Below are 16085 nucleotides of genomic sequence, written 5' to 3' on the forward strand. Positions count from 1 at the left end.
CACTTAGCCCCTTTTTGACTAATTAGGTGGTTGACAAATATTGATTTAATACTAATAAGGCTTAAAACATAGGGCTTTGATGTTCTTCCCTTGGGTATGTCAGCTGAAGGGTTGACTTTTAAAGTCCTTCACTGATTTTAGATTAGGCAATTTGGAAGACTCAAGAACTTGAGAATTTGGGACCCTTTCAAGCTATCAGTAATACATAATATTCATCCGCAGGAGTATCTGCCCTTCTGTGCTGCAGAGGTGATGTGTCTTTATCCCATGGTGATGCTCAGGAAAATGTGAGTACACTTGCTCTGCGTCTACTTGGTAACAACTTGGTAACGGCTGCCACTTATTTCCTTAATCTACATACGCATAATGGTGCAATGGTTAAGTGCTTGGCTGCTAACCAAAAGATTGTCAGGTTTGAACCACTCAGCAACTCCATGGGAGAAAAAACCTGGCAGTCTGCACCCATGAAGATTACAGCCTGGAAAACCCTATGGGGCATTTCTGCTCTGTCACACTGGGTCGCTATGAGTCAAAAATCTACTGGAGGACATGTGACAACAACAACATATGCCCATGTGGCCTTTTTAAACAGTATGCCTGAATATTTCTTTGTTTTGGTTTCTGCTTTGTTTCAAAATAAAACTTCACTTAATTATAGTCTAAATTAGCTTTGCTCTCCAGTTCTGTTCTAAGACTTACTTCATTACTCAATTTCCAGAGTAAATACAGATTGTGGTAGTACAAACTATTACTATTAATCCTTACAAGTACAAAATATTCTGGGAAAATATTGAGGTGACATTATTATATCTATTTCCACCTACGGCTGCTAACCAAAACATCGGCAGTTCAAATCCACCAGGCGCTCCTTGGAAACCCTATGGGGCAGTTCTACTCCATCCTTTAGGGTCACGATGAGTCAGGGTCACTATGAGTCAGAACTGACTCAATGGCAATGGTTTTGGTTTTGGGTTTTTTTTTTTTTTATCATGAACACTTGTGCACAATATTGCACAATCATATTGATTTTTCTTGTCATGGCATTCAAGTAGTTAGGATAAAAGAAAGAAAAAAATCATACAATTTTGTATTATACTATACTTACAAAGGACATGAAGTTTACTTATTCTGCATCTTAAAAACGTTTATATTTTTATTGCACAAGTAATGCAGGTTCACTTTTTTAAAATAACAATGAATGATGTGGCAGATATTATGACTTGCTTGACTGTCAACCATCCCCTCTCATTGGTGTGATTTACTTGGGATGTTTAATAAATCCCAGACGTCATAAGGAAAAGACGGGAGTTGGCATCAAAGGACAAAGGATAGCAAGTTTTAAAACCAGCAGGCTTGACTCTCTCAGCGGTGAGTTCTTCTTTACTCTCTGAGTTGAGATGATGGGAGTGGCTGTAATTTTGTGTGAGGTGCAAAATGAAATTGGGACCTTATAAGGCTATGCTGAGGGCATCTCCTCCTTATAATTGGCATATGTATATTAGAGATTGTTTACATTGTTTTTGTAAGTTTGTATTCATAGGTACTATATATATATATATTTTTTTATATTTGGCATGTAACTTACAATGAACAGAAGGCAGACAGGTTCTCTGCCTTCATGGAGATTACAGAATAATGAGGCAATGACAATACTGTATTAATCAAATAATGCAAATAAATATTAATGAACAATCAGAATAAATGTTATTAAGTAGCAACCATATCTATTCAGAAATGTTCCAAGTAAACACTGGTTTGTTAAGGCCCTGCTTTTTAACTACTCATTTTTTTTAAGAGTCACCTAAATATCATATTTAGTATTTCCATTAACCAGTGTTTTAAAAAGCAGTAAAGAACATTATGAATCACATACTTTGAGGCAAAGCTGAGACTATACTATGTGTTTACAAAAGATATTAGACTTTTCCCATAGTGATTTCATTAGAAGCAATCTTAGGGGTATTAATTAAAAAATAACCACTAAAATAAGCATTAAAAACCTAAATAACATTTTAGACAGTTCATTGGAGATGTAATTAGATCTGTTAGCTCACTAATGTTTGCAATTATGTGATGTAATCCTTCAAATAAAAGACAATAAACACTAAACCTATTTCTAAATAATAACATGAACACTTCTGACGGCTTCTAAAGCAAAAGATAGGACTAAAAAGAGAGTACAGATGGATACAGAAATCACGTAAACCATGTACACCAACATCATGGGCCTGGTTTGATGTATATAACATATTTAGAAAACAAAGAGACCATCTGATCCAGTCACTCAGCTGATCGAGCAATAAGTTAAACTAGGTTGTGGCACGACGAATTAACTTACAAGTTTAAAATCAAAGAAGCTTAGAGTTAGGAAGGACCATAGAGATTTCCTTGTTTCATCATCTTGCCAATTCCCATTAATTTATTTTCTCATAAATTAGAAGATACATAGAAGATAATTTTGTTTTTGCAAAATATTGTTCTCATTTCATTTTCATTGTTAAAAAATGTAATTAACTCAATATAGTCAATGCTTTCTATTTTAATTATTTTTTCTTTCTACTTTGTGATTTTTGTCTTTAAATCCACACCACTTTATATTTTAGGCAAGAATTCTCGGTTTTTCATGGTTGATAGCATCCTTAATGTCACAATATTTTTTTTCCCAGATGTTCCAAGATTGAAATAAATACCTAATAGTATTATTTATTAAGGTGTTAGGGCCCAACTAAATACTCATGTCCTAACAGTAGCCATATGAGAAAGAATACACATAAATAAGTACATATATTTCATTCGAAAATAACTGCAGTTATTTACCAATGGGAGGTGTGTGCCTGTTGGACTCTGTATGAAAAAACCCAGTGCTGTCGAGTCGTTTCCGACTCATAGCGACCCTATAAGACAGAGTAGGACTGCCCCATAGAGTTTCCAAGGAGCGCCTGGTGAATTTGAACTGCTGACCCTTTGGTTAGCAGCCATAGCACTTAACCACTACGCCACCAGGGTTTCCATGGGCTTCATATACCTTCTCAAATCTTGGAATCACATTGGACAAGAACACTTAATTTCCTATTCTCCACTGATGATTGTACTTGCTTTATCTCACAGAAACTGCTGAAAACCCAATTTGCAAATATCATAAAAATGTGTGCCTGGCCTCAAAAATCACTGTGTTTCCGTCAACAATTTAAAAAATCCTGAAGACTGCTGAGAATTCATTGTAACATCCAGAGGTACCATGCACAGTTTGAGAATGATGAATTCAGGTGTTTCTTTTGACACCTAAAAGTAAAAAATGGTAACTACAGATTCTTAAAATCATTTTTCGTATTTACCAAGTTCGTTGAAAACATTAAAGGAATATCCTCAGTTTCCAAGGCAACCAGGAAGGTAATATATAATTTCACAAATATCCATTCTTCTTTATTAAAAAAAAGCATAAATAAAACACTGTTGATCAAAAAAAATTTCTATCTTGTAATACAGTATCTTTACTGTCAGGTGTCACAGCCAAGTCAAAGGAAGCAGAGCTGGAATTGATTCTGTTACTGTCACATTACTTTACCTTGATCTCAGCCTAGGAACTATCACCTGCCTCTTCATGATCATCTTGACTGGAACAATAAATACCTGCCAACAGTATTGGTTTACATGAAGAAAAGATATTCTGATAGGCATGGCTTTTTCATAGTTACTCATAAGCCTTAGAAAAATCCAGATCAAATATCTTCTCCCCTAAATCATCAAAATTTTATTATTAAATTCTCATGCTAAATTATTCATTATCTCCCACCATTGCTTGAGCTTCCACTACATTATGAGCAAGAAAAGAAAAGGAGATAAAAATATATGTATAATCATTTCCCCAAAAACAACCAAAGAATTTAACTCTCTTTGAGTTTCCCCTCACTTCCAAATAGTGGAATTGTATGTTTCTTATTTTAGAATATTTTTCTTCCAATATTCTAATTTCCCCTTTGAATTCAGCATTATATGCTTTTTTAAAACCATAACGATTAGACTTCCATTTTCATCTCTGAAATGTAAACAGTTCGGAAGTTGTGACTCCTGTCCTAACAAGAAGCTGAACAAATTGAAAATTAAGGACTTCCTGGATTTATCTGAGAGCTTTGGTTGCAAGGCAAACAGGGGCAGATGCCAGAGATGGTAAATTTGAAAATAAATATATTCTGTAGGAAGGCGCTGTGGGGTTGGGAGACAGACAGATGCCAACCATACCTAGAAACAGAATCTTTGATGTGATGAAAAAACGTGGAATTGTTCACTAGAGATTATCTGGTAAGCAACTTAAGCACTGCCTATTAGATAAACTGCCCCTGAAGGCAAACCACAGCCCCCAAATCTGGAGAGAACCAGGTAAGTCCAGAGATCTGATTACTTGGCAGAGAAGCTACAGGTAGAAACACTTAAATGGTAATTTTGATGAATTGATGGAGACTGAGTTTGGACTAGGTAGAGCATGAGAAACTCCTGGGGGCCACAGTTCTAGAGGCCCATGTTACATCCATGGGTTTTACCTCTGGGAAGTCCATTAATTTCTCAAGGTAGAAATCTGCGTAAGATCCCTTAGTGGCTCTGGCAGGTCAGGGGGTGGGGGAGGGGGAACAAACTCATCATTGCTGTCAAATAAATTCCAACTCATAATGACCCTATGGGACAGAGTAGAACTGCTCCATAGGGTTCCTAAGGAGCAGCTGGTAGATTTGAACTGCCAACCTTTTGGTTAGCAGCCATAGCTCTTAACCACTGCACCACCAGGGCTCCCTGATGGGGGAAGAGGAAAAGTAATCATTGTGAAATAAGCCAAATTTTCTAGAACAAATGCCTGCTTTCCAGAGTAGAACACTTTACCAGATTCTTACCCCATTTGTAGAAAGGGCGTTCTTCACAAACTAGCCTCCTCTAGTTTTCCCGTCACAGCTAAGAGGGAAAGACACTTTCCAAAATGTCAGGTAATTGGAATCATACACTGTGTTGTTTTTTCAGACTGGCCGATTTTTCTTAACATGCATTTAAGATTGATCCATGTCTTTTGTTGCATGGTAGCTCATTTCTTTTTATCCTTGAATAATATTCCATTTAATGGATGTGCCACCATTTGTTTCTCTATCAACTATTCAAGGACATCATAGTTGCTTCTGGTTTTTGGCCATGATGAATAATGCTACTACAAACATTTGTGGGCAGGTTTACGTGTGGACGTGTGTTTTCACATCAGCTGAGTAAATACTTAGGAGCATGATTTCTGAACTGTATGGCAAGACTGTGCTTAATTTTGTAAGAGGCTACCAAACTGTCTTCTAAAGTGACCATCTTGCCTTCCCACCATCAATGAATTAGAATTTTTGTTGTTCCTCATCCTTATCAGCATTTGGTATGGTCAGATTTTTTTTTTTTTTTTAGCCATTTTAGTAGATATGTAGAGGTATCTCATTGCTTTAACCTGTAATTTCCTAATGGAAAAATATTGCTAAGGACTTCTTATATGTTTATTTCTAATCTGATATATCTTCTTTGGTGAGGTATCCTTTAAAATCTCTCACCCATTTTTTAATTGGGTTGTTTATTTTCTTTCATATTGTTGAATTTTACATATTCTTTATATATTTTAGATACTAGTCCTGTATTGGACATGAGTTTTGCAAATACTTGCTCCCAGTCTGTGACTTGTCTTTTCATTCTCTTAACTGTGCCTGTTGCAGAAGAAAGGTTTTTAATTTAATAAAATCCACTTTATACATTTTTTTTTCCCTTCATGGATAGTGTATTTGGTGTCGTATCTAAAAACTAATCACAAACCCAAGGTCACTACATTTTTTGCTGTTTTCCTCTGAAGGTTTTATATTTCACATTAAGGCCTTTAATCCATTTTGTGTTAATTTTTGTGAAGGACGTGAGGGCTGGTTCTAAGTTCATCATCTTGGATATGGACATCCAGTTTTTCCTGTACCATTTGTTGAAAACACTACCCTTTCTCTATTGAATTTTCTTTGCTTCTCTTTCACCATCTGTTGACTCTATTCATGTGGTTTGATTTCTGGGTTCTATTTTGATTCATTGATCTATATATCGTTTCTTTAACTGATACAAAACAGTCTTTATAACTGTAGTTTTATAAGAAGTCTTGAAATTGAGTAGTTTTAGTTGAATTTTGATCCAACCTTCCATAGTAGGAATAAATCCTACTTAGTCATGCTACATAGTTCCTTGTATACATTTCTTAGATTCAATTTGCCAACATTTTGAGGATTTTTGCATCTATGTTCATGAAAGATATTGGTCTTTTTCCTTTCTTTTTATGTCTTTTGGTATTATTATAATGCTGGGCTTACGAAATGAGTTAGGAAATATTCCCTCTGCTTTTATTTTCTGGAAGAGATTGTATAAAATTTGTATCATTTCTTCTTTATGTGTTTGATAGACTTCACCATTGATATAATCTAGGCCTGGTACTTTCTTTTTTGGAAGGTTATTAAATATTAATTCAATTGATTTACTAGGCATTGGCCTGTTCAGATTATCTGTTTTTCCTTGTTTGAGTTTTAGTAGGTTATGTCTTTCAAAGAATTGGTCCATTAGATCTAGGTCATCATTTTGAGCATATAAAGTTATGCATAGTTTTCCTTTATTATATTTTTGACATCCATAGGATCAGTAGTGATGACTCCTTCTCATTCCTCATAGTGGTAATTTGTATCTTCTCCCTTTTATATTGGTTAGCTTGGATATAAGTTTATCAATTGTATTGATATTTTCTAAGAACCTGATGTTGGTTTCATTGATATTCTCTATTTTCCTATTTTCAATTTCAGTAATTTTGTCTCATTTTTATTTGTTTTCTTCTGATGGTTTTGGCTCAAATTGCTCTTTTTTCTCTAGTTTTCTAAAATGGAAGCTTAGGTTATTGATTTTAGAACATTATCCTTTTCCAGTATATGCCTTTAATGATAAAAAAAAAAAAATTCCCTAACAATTGCTTATGCTACATCCCAGAAATTTTAATGAGTTGTATTTTGATTTTCATTTGGCTCAAAGTACTTTTTAATTTTTCTTGAGCCTTCATTGAGTGATAAATTATTTAGCAGTGTGTTGTGTAATTTCCATCTATTTTGGGATTTTCCAGCTATCTTTCTGTTATTTATTTCTAATTTAATTCCACTGGATTTTGAAAGCATGTTCTGTATAATTTCTATTCTTTTAAATTTAAGTTTTTTTTTTTTTTTTCTTAAACTCAGAATGTAGTCTATTTTGGGGAATGTCCTGTGTGAGCATGAGAAGAGTATGGGTTCTATTGTTGTATGGAGTAATCTATAAATAACAATTACGTCAAGTCGATTGACATTGGTGTTCATGTCATGTATATCCTTACTGATTTTCTGTCTGCTTGATTTATCAATTACTGATAGGTAATGTTGAAGTTTGTAATTTTAATGATGACTTGTCTATATTTAATCAGTTTTTGCCTCACACATTTTGATATCTCCTCCTAGATCCATAAAAGTTTAAAATTGTTAAGTATTCTTAAAAAACCTTCACATATTTACATAATGCCATTCTTTATCCCTAGCACTGTTTCTTATTCACAAGTCTGCTTTGTTTGAAATTAATATCCGTTAATACAGGTTTCTTTTGATAAACGTTAGAATGCTATTTCTTTATCTCTTTACTTTTAACCTGAGACATTATATTCAAGGTGGATTTCTTGTAGACAATGTGTAGTTGGATGGTTGGGTTTTTTTTTTATCTGCTTATGATTCAATTTTACCACCTGTTTTAGAATATCAATTATCGATGCACTTGTTCAGAAATATTTACTGATTGCCCTAGAGTTTCCACAGTACATTTTTAACTAATCTGTGTCCTGCTTCAAATAACAATATTCTGTTTTCATGTGCAATGAAGATACCTTATAATAGCATTCCCAGTTTCACCCTCCCATCCCTTATAATGCTGTTGTCAAACATCTTAGTTATCTATATGCTATAATCACTCAATACATTGTTATTATGACTACTTAAACAGCTTTCTTTTACATCAATTAAGAATAATAAAAATAAAATATTTTGTCTTTATTCATTGCTTCTCTGTTGCTTTCCTTTTCATTGTGTAGAATCATATTTCTGCCTTATATCATTTCCCTTCTCCTTGAGGAACTTTGAACATTTCCTTCAGAGAAAGCTTGTTGGCAAAGAATTCTGTTTTTGTTTGTGAAAGTATTTACTTCTTCACTTTTAAGGGAAAAATAATGTTGTATACCAAACTCTAGATTGTTTTTTTTTTCCTTTCAACACTCAAAATACTTCACCCAACTCTGTTCTTGCTTGCATGATTTCTGATAAGAACTCTGCAATAGTCTTATTCTTTTTCCTCTAGAGTGAGCTTTGCTCGCTGGCTTTTTCAAGATTTTGTCTTTGGTTTTCTGCACACTTAGTATGATATGCCTAGTTGTATATTTTTGGTATTTACCCTATTTGGTATCCTCTGAGATACATGGGCATGTGGCTTAGTATCTGGCATCCAAATGGAAAGTTCTCAGCCATTATTTCTGCAAATATTGCTTCTCTTCTGTTATATCTTTCTCTTCCTTCTGAGAGTCAGTTGTGTATATTAACAGTCCTTGGGTAATCTTTTTTTTTTTTTTTTTCAGTTTGGGAAGTTTCTGCTGATATATCTTCAAGCTCACTGATTCTGCCCTCTGCATATTCAGTTTACTGATGAGACCAACAAAGGTATTCTTCATTTCTATTATATGATTTTTTATTACTAAAATTTTCTTTCGATTCTTTCTTAGAGTTTCTATTTCTTTGCTTACATTATCCATGTGTTCTTTCCTGTTTTCTACCTTTTCCATTAGATACCTTGACATATTTATTATAGTTATTTTAAATTTCTTTATTTTTAATCCCAAAATGTTTTTCATATTTGAGTGCAGTGTTGATTCTTGCTATGCCTCTTCAGACTGTGTGTATGTGTTTTGTTTTTTGCTTTTTGGTGTGTGTTATGGATTGAGTTGTGTTACCCAAAGAGATATATTGAAGCATTAACCCTTATACTGGTGAATGTGACCTTTCTTGAAAAGGTTTTTTTCTGAGCTAAGGAGGTAATATTGGAGTAAGGTGAGTCCTAATCCTAACTGTTTCTGAGCTTCTGAGTGGTGTTTCATAAAAGGGCAAGACAGACACGGAGAGACATATGGAGGAGTACGGACGTGTGATTATGGAGACAGGTGACTCCACAAACTAGATGCCAAGGATTGTTGACACTTACTAAAGCTAGGAGAGGGACATGGGAGAGGTTTTTTTCCTCAGACCCCTCAAAAGGAATCAGTGCAGCTGACACCCTGAATTCAGACTTCTAGACTCCAGAAATCTGAGACAATAAATATCTGTTATTTTAAGCCACCTATTTATGGTATTTTTGTTAAGGCAGCAGTAGGAAACTAGCAGATTATACCTTGTAATTTTTTGTTGAAAACCAGGTGTGTTGTATCAAGTAATAGGAATTCAAGTAAAGAGTATTTTAGTGAGAGAATTTATGTTAATTTGGATAGGATTGGGCTGTGTTTAGTGTTTGCTGTAGCTGTAGGTGTTACAGGTTTAATATTTCTCTGCTATCCTTGTTTTTTTCTTCCGTGTTGACTTTGGGTTCTGCTAAATTCTCCTTCTGAGAAAAAGTCAGTGTCTTGCAGCTCTTTTTAGGTGTAATTATCTGTTATTAAACTGAAACTCTTGAGTGGTAGTAAAATGTGTGTGGGGTGTTGTTCTATAATATTAAATCTGAGTTTTCTGGTGGGCCTGGGTCCTTGGCTGTGATTTTCACAAGTATTTTTACAGTGGTACAGCCATTTTGGAAGACGATTTGGAAGTTTCTTACAAAGATAGATGTGGTCTTGCCTTATGATCCAAAAATCACACTCCTGGTACTTACCAAACTGATCTGAAAACTTATGTCCACAAATAAATCTGTGCATGAATGTTTATATCTGGTTTGTTATTCATAACCACCAAAAACTAGAAGCAAGCAAGATGTCCTTGGATAGGTGAATAGATAAGCAGTCGCATATCCATCCAATAGAATATTATTCTTAGATAAAAAGAAATGAATGTGATGAAGAAACAAATCACCAACTTCATATGGAAGAGAAAGAAGCCCCGGATAAGTAAAGCATTACTGAAAAAGAAGAAGAAAGTGGGAGGCCTCACTCTACCTGATTTTAGAACATATTATATAGCCACAGTAGTCAAAACAGCCTGGTACTGGTACAACAACAGGCACATAGACCAATGGAACAGAATTGAGAACCCAGACATAAATCCATCCACGTATGAGCAGCTGATATTAGACAAAGGCCCAGTGTCAGTTAATTGGGGAAAGGATAGTCTTTTAAACAAATGGTGCTGGCATAACTGGATATCCATTAGCAAAAAAATGAAACAGGACCCATACCTCACATCATGCACAAAAACTAACTCCAAGTGGATCAAAGACCTAAACATAAAGACTAAAACGATAAAGATCATGGAAGAAAAAATAGGGACAACGTCAGGAACCCTAATACAAGGCATAAATAGAATACAAAACATTACCAAAAATGACGAAGAGAAACCAGATAACTGGGAGCTCCCGAAAATCAAACACCTATGCTCATCTAAAGACTTCACCAAAAGAGTAAAAAGACCACCTACAGACTGGGAAAGAATTTTCAGCTATGACATCTCCAACCAACGCCTGATCTCTAAATCTATATGATTCTGTTAAAACTCAACCACAAAGAGACAAACAACCCAATCAAGAAGTGGACAAAGGATATGAACACGCACTTCACTAAAGAAGATATTCAGGCAGCTAACAGATATATGAGAAAATGCTCTCAATCGTTAGCCATTAGAGAAATGCAGATTAAAACTACGATGAGATTCCATCTCACTCCAACGAGGCTGGCATTAATCCAAAAAACACAAAATAATAAACGTTGGAGAGGCTGCGGAGAGATTGGAACTCTTATACACTGCTGGTGGGAATGTAAAATGGTACAACCACTTTGGAAATCTATCTGGCATTTTCTTAAAAAGTTAGAAATAGAACTACCATACAACCCAGAAATCCCACTCCTCGAAATATACCCTAGAGAAATAAGAGCCTTTACACGAACAGATATATGCATACCCATGTTTATTGTAGCACTGTTTACAATAACAAAAAGCTGGAAGCAACCAAGGTGTCCATCAACGGATGAATAGTTAAATAAATTATGGTATATTCACACAATGGAATACTACGCATCGATAAAGAACAGTGACGAATCTGTGCAACATTTCATAACATGGAGGAACCCGGGAGGCATTATGCTGAGTGAAATTAGTCAGAGGCAACAGGACAAATATTGTATAAGACCACTATTATAAGATCTTGAGAAATAGTATAAACTGAGAAGAACACATTCTTTTGTGGTTATAAGAGGGGGGAGGGAGGGAGGGTGGGAGAGGGTTATTTACTGATTAGTTAGTAGATAAGAACTACTTTAGGTGAAGGGAAGGACAATACTCAATACATGGAAGGTCAGCTGAACTGGACTGGACCAAAAGCAAAGAAGTTTCTGGGATAAAATGAATGCTTCAAATGTCAGCGGAGCAAGGGCGGGGGTTTGGGGACCATGGCTTAAGGGGACTTCTAAGTCAATTGGCAAAATAATTCTATTATGAAAACATTCTGCATCCCACTTTGTAATGTGGCGTCTGGGGTCTTAAATGCTAACCAGCAGCCATCTAAGATGCATCAATTGGTCTCAAACCACCTGGATCAAAGGAGAATGAAGAACACCAAGGTCACACGATAACTATGAGCCCAAGAGACAGAAAGGGCCACATGAACCAGAGACTTACATCATCCTGAGACCAGAAGAACTTGATGGTGCCTGGCCACAACCAATGACTGCCCTGACAGGGAGCACAACAGAGAACCCCTGAGGGAGCAGGAGATCAGTGGGATGCAGACCCCAAATTCTCATAAAAAGACCATACTTGATGGTCTGACTGAGACTAGAGGAATCCCGGCAGTCATGCTCCCCAAACCTTCTGTTGGCCCAGGACAGGAACCATTCCTGAAGACAACTCATCAGACATGGAAGGGACTGGACAATGGGTTGGAGAGAGATGCTGATGAAGAATGAGCTACTTGTATCAGGTGGACACTTGAGACTGTGTTGGCATCTCCTGTCTGGAGGGGAGATAGGAGGGTAGAGAGGGTTAGAAACTGGCAAAATTGTCATGAAAGGAGAGACTGGAAGGAGGGAGTGGGCTGACTCATTAGGGGGAGAGTAAGTGGGAGTATGGAGTAAGGTGTATATAAGCTTATATGTGACAAACTGACTTGATTTGTAAACGTCCACTTAAAGCTCAATAAAAATTATTAAAAAAATAAAAAAGAAATGAGCTATTAAGCCATGAATAGACATGGCTGAATCTTACATTCATATTGTTAAGTAAAATAAGCCAGTCTGATGCAAACTGATACAAATTCTGTGCCATTCTAGAAAAGTTAAAATTATAGAGATGCCAAAAAGATAAGCGGTTGTCCATGTTTAGGCATAGGGAAGGAAGGTTGAATAAGTAAAGCAGAGTGAATTTTTTTAGAGTGGTAGAACTAAGAATACAGAACTCTGTTACTGTAATGGTGGATACATGACACTCTAAATGGGGCTCCCAGGATGGAATACAGAATATGATAAAACTAACTATATTGCAAATGTATGAATCAGTCTCATCTGTGCAAATGGGGAGAAAATGTGCTGACCTACGTAACTTTGGGAATGAATGGAGTCTATAAGAGTAAACCCAAACTGTACATGAGCACTATATTTTTAGTTGAAAAAAAATATTTCCCAAGGGGTGAGAATTAAGAATTCTAAATCGTTATAGTGGTTAAGGGAAACCCTGGTGGTGTAGTGGTTAAATGCTATGGCGCTAACCAAAGGGTTGGCAGTTTGAATACAGCAGGTGCTCCTTGGAAGCTCTATGGGGCAGTTCTACTCTGTCCTATAGAGTCACTATGAGTTGGAATCGACTCGACGGCACTGGGTTTGCTTTTTTTGTTTTTATAGTCTTTAAGAGCTATGGCTGCCAATCAAAAGGTCGACAGTTTGAATCTACCAGCCGCTCCTTGGAAACCCTGTGGAGCAGGTCTGTTCTGTCCTGTAGGGTGGCTATGAGTCAGAATTGACTCAACAGCAGTGATTTTTTTTTGTTTGTTTTTTACTACATGTGTACTGGAATTGAACTATTAAGTAAATTGATGGTGGATGGTGGAAGCCAGGTTTCTCACTGTTAGAGTGGGAATATACAGATGATCAAGGGAAAGAGACTAGAAAGGTCTGTATTATAATGGATTTGAGTTGGATACATCAGTATAGATTCATCTTTAAATTAATATAGATACAGATAAGTATATACCAGTATATTTATAGATATGCACACATACATGGGTTAGTATGTGAACATGTATTTACTTGTTCTATTCGCTGAGAGTAACTAGAAGCAAAGATGCCCCAATAGTGGCAAGCACATGTAGTCCCTAGTGATTGTTTTCTAATACTATTCTCCCATAAAAGGAACTAGGGTTCTTTGAAGAATTGGCTGATTGTAAGGCTAAGACAGGAAATGTACTATATAAACCTGGAGCGTCTTGTAGTATCAGAAAGAAGTGCTAAAAAACAAAACAAACAACAACAAAACCCAGCAATGATGGAGTTATATCAAAAGGAACTTAGGAGTCACTTGAAAGGGATCCCAATGAAGAAATGTACAATAACTTGAGTAAAAAGATAAAGTAGTATTACTTTATAACCCAAAATATGAAATAAATACCCATGAGTCTATAAGGATATAAATGAATTATTGAATGAATAAATAAATGGGAATGGTAAACAAACCTCACACGTAGAAGAATTTAAAATAATTTATGTAGACACTCCACTGTCAGTGAGGGAGAGCATAACACCACACGCTTTAAGTGCGGGCCATGCATAGTGACTTCCTTCCATATAGTACAATATGGAAAGAGGGAAAAAAAGTAATCTTATAGTGGAGAAACCTGAGAAACACTAACTGAGCCAGGTGATCAAGGTCAACCTCAAAAGTGATAAATCATGTTCGTAGCGTGTACCCTTCATATGATTTGATAAAAAATCGCACTTTGTCCCCGTGGTCTTCTCTCAAAAGCCTATAACCTCAGTTTAACCATGAGAAAAGCATCAGTCAAATCCAAACTGAGGGACATTCTACAAACTATCTAACCAATACTTCTCAAATCTGTCAAGGACATCAAAACCAAGAAATTCTGAGAAGTCGTCTCAGCCAGAGAAGCCTAAGGAGACATGACTATTAAAAGCAATGTGGTATCATAGATGGTTTCATAGAATAGAAAAAGGGTGTTAAGGAAAAACTTGGAAATCTGAGTAAAGTATGGAGCTTAGTTAATAGTAAAATGTATGAATATAAATTTTGGTTCATTAATTGTAGCAAATTACCATACTACTGTGAGGTGTTAATAACAGAGTAAACCGGGTGTAGGGTATGCGAGAACTTTCTGAACAATTGTCACATTTTTTTTTTTTGGAAATTTAATCCTGTCCTAAAATGTTTACTTAAAAATAATACTAATGATTTGCAATCTTAATTAATACATCAATAATATTGCATTTGAATGAGGGTAAAAACACAGCTATTCGCACAAGATAATACAAGTAAATGGAATATTTCTCTTCAGATGAAGAAAAGCCAGAATTAGCAGATGGACAGTAAGTTCATTTTCAATAATATGTATAAACACTAAGTATTCATTGGAAAGTGTTTTCAATGACAGGAATTAGGACCAAAATTCCCAGTTGGCAAACTTTTTTCTGAAGTCATATTTTCTAGCTCATTCCGTGCACAGAAACCATTGCTTGTAGAGTAAAACATTGTTCCAAGAGTGACCATGAGGAGTTGATTCTAAATGGAGAACAGACTTGGCCTTGCTCATAATACACTTCTATATGGATTTTTATACTGTGGTTCAGAGGATGAACAGAAACTGCTTGTATAATTGTCTCATAAATGTCAGCAGGAAAAATAACAACAATAAGTTCCAGTACCACTGTTCATTTTTCATAGCCCCAGAGAACCTGAACATAAAAATAATAAGGTATTCTCAAATGGTTTACCCAAAGGGTCATTAAGATAAAGATGCTCCTAAAAATGTGCCCTTGAACTTGAATTCTCCTGTAAGTTAGAGGGCAGCATCTGCAAATAGACATGTTTAAAGCATCATCCATCTAATGAACATACCTAGCTTGTAATGATAAAATTTTATTTGACAAGAACATAGAATGAGCTGGTATCTTCACAGAGTTAAACCTTTTAATAACAGTGCATATGTTGTTAAACTCTCTACTCTAACCTGGGGAAATCGCAGAAGCCCCAACTGCTGACATATGTATTTTTACTTTTACGGTGAATTATTAAATTAGTTTGCTTTTACAGTGAATTATTAAATGATTTGGTCACATAGTCCTGGTGTCCCGAGACTTTATTGGTTTTAGTTTATAATGGCTCAGTGCAACTCTTTATTGAATTCCTTCATTCTCTATATTATTTCTGTTACCTTCAGAATCCTAGAGGCCTCCCAGGACATTAGGTACTTCCAAGTAGAGGTGTCTTGGTTTCCCCTTCAGTGACCTCCAAACACAGCAACAGCAAACAGGCAAACAGCAAAACCAGTTTTCACTTCTTTTCCAAATTTATTTGTTTTTATATTTGATTTCAGTATGTTGGGGCAGGGGAAATGGTCTGTATAGGAAGATGCAGGAGGTTAGAACTTGGAAAATCATCAATTATTTTAGTGATCCTGGTCTGAAAACAAATTGAAACTCAAGTTATGTATGTTCTATGGCTTCAAATTCTCTTGAATTAAAAACTTTAAAATGTACTCTTTGATTTCAAGCCCTGATATGAAGGATACTTAGAGAGGAGAAAGTATAAAAAAAGAGAGTTAATTTACCCTTTTTCTCCTTATTATCTTAGTGACCT

At 35.6% G+C, this 16085-nt stretch overlaps 1 long non-coding RNA gene across 1 annotated transcript in view; it reads left to right on the forward strand.

Annotated features, from left to right (window-relative positions):
* The window catches only part of LOC126066293 (uncharacterized), an 85103-nt gene extending 76352 nt beyond the window's left edge, over window positions 1–8751 (forward strand). The window contains exons 2-3 of the long non-coding RNA XR_007515055.1: window positions 223–287; window positions 8669–8751. This is a non-coding gene — a long non-coding RNA (uncharacterized LOC126066293). The remainder of the gene's footprint in view (window positions 1–222; window positions 288–8668) is intronic.
* The last annotated feature ends 7334 nt before the right edge of the window (window positions 8752–16085 follow it).

The sequence above is a fragment of the Elephas maximus genome, chromosome 23 (genome assembly GCF_024166365.1).
Source record: "Elephas maximus indicus isolate mEleMax1 chromosome 23, mEleMax1 primary haplotype, whole genome shotgun sequence".
Classification (NCBI taxonomy): domain Eukaryota; kingdom Metazoa; phylum Chordata; class Mammalia; order Proboscidea; family Elephantidae; genus Elephas; species Elephas maximus.